Source organism: Lathyrus oleraceus, chromosome 4 (genome assembly GCF_024323335.1).
Source record: "Lathyrus oleraceus cultivar Zhongwan6 chromosome 4, CAAS_Psat_ZW6_1.0, whole genome shotgun sequence".
NCBI classification, from domain to species: Eukaryota; Viridiplantae; Streptophyta; class Magnoliopsida; order Fabales; family Fabaceae; genus Lathyrus; species Lathyrus oleraceus.
Window position 1 is genome coordinate 172,770,975 of NC_066582.1, and position 6,087 is coordinate 172,777,061.

Consider the following 6,087-nt stretch of genomic DNA (forward strand, 5'->3'; position numbering starts at 1 on the left):
GTTGTGGGAGATTAGAAAGGTTTGACATCATTAAAATAAGGACTAGGCATATTTTCCCTCACAATACTATCTCATCCCCTCACATGTAGGATCTAAAATCTGGGATAAAAGAGTCCTAGAGTCATGGAATATACCTAGAGTTTCACCATGCCAAAGGTTTAGTCCTAACGCGGTGATCCTTCGGAATAAGTCTCATATAGGCGGGACCCTAGTATCGACCCTTGCAGATTGATAACATAAGATCACCCTTGGTGAAATAAGTTCTAGATAAAGATTGCTCGAGTCATGGACCACATCTAAATTGTCAGCACCATGAAGGACTAGTCCTACAATGAAGACAACTTTTTGGGGTCTATTCTAAGCGTAGTCCTTATACCCCCTGAGAGATGTGACATCTCACCGATTAGTACATCGAGTCTACGTATTAGCCTACAGTTTTCTCCAAACTTGGGTTTTAGCTTCACACAAATAATGTAACCCAACCATGATATATGCATACAAAAATGAAATAAAACAATAAATAATAAAGGCAGAAAAACTAAATAAATAAAAGCAAACAAAATAAACACAAATAAGCAAGCCCTGGAACTAAAGGGTAATGTGGAATATCTTTAGGAATTTAAAATCATTTCCCAGCAGAGTCGCTAGCTGTCGTGGTTGGAAAACTACAGAGTCTCCACCATCTTGTTATAACAAGATTTTGATTCTGTAATGTATCTCTAAGTTTTGATGATAACAAAGAATGAAAGAATTTTGTACCTAAACAGTTTTATTAAGTGTGCAGGATTCTAAGTTGAAATGACTCTGATAAGTTACCTTATGATTCTGAAGAAGCTAATATTTGGCATCTAAAGTAGTCCAGAAGCATTGACCCAACACAAAGAGATATCATATCTGACTATGAACATAATCCATCTAACGAGCAATCACCTGAAGAATCTGACTTTGAAGTTCAAGATCTGTTGATCTGATTCTGAGAACTCTATTTAAAGATTATGCAAAGAAACATCTGAAGACTCTAACTCTGAAGACTCTGGTCATGCTCACCTCACTCTAACACATGCTCAGAAACACGCCGTCAGATGTCACCTAGTCAGAAACTTATGCTGGAAGAAATCCAAATTATACTACAATCCTTTTAAGGAAACATTTGATTATGGTCCTAGTATGCTATGGAAAGGACAAGAAATTTACTATATTTGTCTCCCACAACTGGCACAAAATCTTTATTGATTTCCCCCATTGGTATTATATCAAGTGCTATATAAGGGCCTATTCATAATTTGCAAACATACACAACTTTATCATACAACTTTTTCACCACTCTTACGAAGAATAACTCACGCTCTGCATACTCTAATTACTTCTTCACGACTATTGTTGTAAGAAAAAAAATTCATACAAGAGCTTTTGCTCAATATTGTATGGTTATATTTCATTGTTCTTAAATTGTGTCTATACTGCTTATCTAGGAGTATCTAGCGAAACACTTTGTAACTCTTGTAATTGTTTTTGATTCCTCAAGTGACTTGTTTAGGTCTGTAGACTTGAGAGGGCTAAGAGGTTGTTGAATCCTTAGACGAACTTTGTAATCTGTTTAGATCAGTAGATTAAGTCCTTGTTGAAGGTAAAATCACCTTGGTCGGGTGGACTGGAGTAACTTTAATTTTTAAGAGAACCAGGATAAATCGTTTATGTTGTTATTATTTCTTCTTTGTGTGTGTTGTTGCGAAAATCTTTTAGTTCCTGTGAAAAAAATTCAAACCCCTCCTTTCTTGTTTTCCTCTACCTTCCATTGGTATCAGAGTTCCGGCTCTGTTATTGATTTTTGAGTCAAACACTTAACCGTGTAGAGAGACCCAGGGTGAGAAAAACTTCATGGCCAACACAAATCAAAGAGATAGGTACAATGCAAAATCTCCAGTTTTTGATGGAGAAAATTTTGACTATTGGAAGGATAAAATTGAGAGTTTCTTCCTAGCCTACGATGTTGATCTCTGGGATATGGTTACAAATGGTTATGAGTTACCCATCTTTACAATTGGTATTACTATTCCAAGAAGCAGAATGAGCGACGATCAGAAGTGTGATTTCAAGAATCACCATAAAGCTAGAACCATTATGTTAAATGTTATTTTCTACAACGAGTACGAGAAGATAACCAACAAGGAAACAATCAAAGATATTTTTGACTCCTTGAAAATGATGCATGAAGGCAACAACCAAATTAAAGAGACTGAGGCTCTGGCGTTAATCCAGAAGTATGAAGCCTTCAGAATGGAAGATGATGAAGTTGTTGAAGTGATGTTCTCAAGGTTCCAAACCTTGGTTGCAGGACTCAAGGTTCTGAATAAAGGATATACTACAGCAGATCACGTCAAGAAGATAATCATAAGTCTTCCCAAGAAGTGGAGACCTATGGTTACTGCTCTAAAGTTGTCCAAGGAACTGGACAACATAAGTCTTGAAGAACTTATCAGCTCTCTTAAAAGTCATGAAATAAAACTAGAAGAATATGAACCTCAGAAGAAGAGAAAATATGTTTCTCTAAAATCAAGACCAAAAAGAAGAAAGCCAGAAAGGAACAAAGCCTTTAAGCTGAAGAGGAAGAAGCCGATGACTCTGAGAATGAAATTCTGATGATGAAGAAGAATTATTTCCTCTTTCCATAAGAATCAAGCAGCTATGGAGAAAGAGACATAACAACTTCAAAAGGCCCAAACAGAAGGGAGACCGTCCAGATTCAACCTCCAGAGGCAGAACCAACAAGGAAGTAATGTGTTATGAATGCAAAGAGCCTGGACACTACATAAATGATTGTCCAAAGCTAAATAAGGATAGATCCAGAAAAGAAAGCTTCAAGAAGAACTCATTCAAATCAAAGAAGAAAGGACTCATGGCAACATAGGACGACTCTGAATCTGAATCTCTAGAATCTGATTTTGAAGAGGAGCAAGCAAACATAGCATTCATGGGCTCTACCTCTAGAAGTTCATCTGAAATAGAGTCTGACTCTGAAGAGATATTCTCTGACTTTTCTCATTCTGATCTTGAATCCTGTTTGTCAGAATCTCTGAGATTGTATAAGAAGCTTCGATAAAAATTCAAGAACCTAAAAAAGTTTCATGAAGAGACTGTTGAAGAGTATGACAAGCTTGAGAAATAAGTTTCTGAACTCAAAGAAAATAATTTTATTCTTGAAAGAGAAGAATATTTTTCAACTAAGAAATGTTTAAAACTTGAGGAAATTCTTTTTAAAGCTCCACCTACTTCTGACACTATCATATACTAATATGATAAAGCCTTTCAGAAATTTTTGAACAACAACCTAGATAGAAGCAGAATGGCTTCTATGTGGTGTAAGTCATAATAGAAAAAGAGGAATTGATTATGACTCTGATGATGAAGACCAGAAACCTTCTATAGAAAACAAACCAAAATCTCCTTTTTCTTACCATTATACACTGACACAAACATAGAAGTTCAATAACGCTATAAAACCTAAAGCTTTCAGAAACTCTGGGGAAACTAATCCTAAAGGACCCAAAAGATTCTGGGTACCAAAAGATAAAATAGTGTACGTTGCATATATCCTATGCAGCAGAGTTAAAACACCAGTCATGGTACCTGAACTCTGGATGCTCGCGACACATGACGGGAATAAAGCATATGTTCCAAGACCTGGAACTTAAAGATGATGGTTTCGTAGGCTTTGGAGGAAATTAGAAAGGAAGAATTAGAGGATCTGGAACAGTTGGTAATGGATTTCTTCCCTCTATATTTGATGTTCTTTATGTTGAGGGATTAATGCATAATTTGTTATCCATAAGCCAATTAAGTGATAACATTTATGATATTATCTTTAATAAAAAAACGTGCAAGGGATTCAATTAGATAAATGGTGCAGTCCTTTTCAATGGAAAGAGGAAAAACAACATTTATAAAATAAAATTTTAGATTTGAAAAACCAAAACGTGAAATGCTTGATGTTTATTAATGAAGAGCAATGGGTGTGGCATAGACGCTTGGGTCACATTAGCTTGAGGAGGATTTATTAGCTAAATAAACTTGAGTTGGTTAGAGGCCTGCCTAAGCTGAAGTTTTCTTCAGATGCTCTTTGTGAAGCATGTCAAAAAGAGAAATTTTCTAAAACTACTTTCAAAACCAAAAATATTGTTTCCGCCTCCAGACCTCTGGAACTTTTACATTGATCTCTTTGGACCTCTTAAGACAGTGTCAATCAATGGTAAGAAGTATGGACCTGTCATTGTTGATAACTACAGTCATTGGACATGGGTGGAATTCTTAAGGCACAAGAATGAGTCACACTCTATGTTCACCGGTTTCTGTTCAAAAGTGCAAAATGAATATGACTCTAAGATTATAAGAGTCAGAAGTGATCATGGTAGGGAATTTGAAAACAAACTTTTTGACTCTAATGGAATATCCCATGATTTCTCCTGTCCTAGAACTCCACAAAAAAATGGAGTCGTAGAAAGGAAGAATAAGACTCTCCAAGAAATGGCCAGAACCATGATCAATGAGACTAATGTGGCTAAGCACTTCTGGGCAGAAGATATGAATACAACATGTTACATTCAGAATAAAATCTCTAATAGACCTATTCTGGATAAGACTCCTTATGAACTGTGCAATGGAAGAAAACCCAACATTGATTATTTTCATCCTTTTGGATACTCTTGTTTTATTTTGAACACTAAAGACAATCTGAACAAGTTTGACTCTAAGGCACAAAAGTGTATTATGTTGGGATACTCAGAGCGTTCTAAAGGATATTGAGTATACAATACAGAAACACAAATTATGGAGGAATCACTTCATGTCATATTTGATGACAAGCTTGACTCTGAAAAGTCAAAGCTAGTTGAGAAATTTGCAGATCTGGAGATCACACTTGCAGGCTCTGGCAAAAAGACCAAAGGTTCCGAAGAAGCAGAAAGAGGAACTTCAGAAGCACCTGAACGCACAATCAATCAGAAAAGACAAAGAAATAGGCAGAATGTTTCTGAAGAACTGATTCCGGGAAACAAGGATGAATCTGTCATAGCAAGATCAACATTCAAAAATTCTAAAGAAACACTTTTGGGACTAGTATCTGTGATAGAGATAACATCCCGTGAAGAAGCTCTTCAAGATAAAGAATGGATTCTGGGAATGAAAGAAGAACTTGACCAGTTTTCCAGAAATGACGTTTGGGATCTTGTACCAAGACCCAAGGGAACCCATATGATTGAAACTAAATGGGTTTATAGAAACAAGCTAAATGAAAAAGGTGAAGTCGTCAGGAGCAAAGCATGGCTGGGGGAACAAGGTTATAGTCAACAAGAAGGAATTGACTACAATGAAACATTTGCTTCAGACGCGAGGTTAGAATCTATTTGTCTCCTTGTATCTTTTGATGTTAATAATTCTATTAAATTATATCAAATGGACGTCAAAAGTGTGTTTCTGAATGGTTACATTCTTGAAGAAGTGTATGTCCATCAACCTCCTGGCTTTGAAAATTCAAAACTTCCAGAACATGTTTTCAAACTTAAGAAATTTCTTTATGGTCTGAAATAAGCTCCCAGAGCTTGGTATGAAAGACTTAGTTCATTTCTTCTAGAAAATGATATTATCAAAGGCAAAATGGACTCCACTCTCTTTTGCAAAAACATCAGAAATGATCTTATGATTTGTCAAATTTATGTTGATGATATAATATTTGGTTCTTCTAACCCCTCTGTTTGCTAAGAATTTTCTGAGTTAATGCAGACAAAATTTGAAATGAGCTTAATGCAAGAATTAAAGTTCTTTTTGGGCATTCAAATCAATCAAACATTAAAAGCCACGTATGTCTATCAAAGAAAATACATAAAAGATCTTCTGAATAAATTTGACATGTCAGAAAGCAAGCAAGCCAAGACTCTCATGCATCCTACTTGCATTCTGGAGAAGGAAGAGGTAAGTCAAAAGGTTTGTCAAAAGCTCTATCGTGGTATGATAGGCTATCTCCTTTATCTGACTTCTTCTCGTCTTGATATATTATTCAGCGTATGTCTGTGTGCTAGATTTCAGTCAGATCCA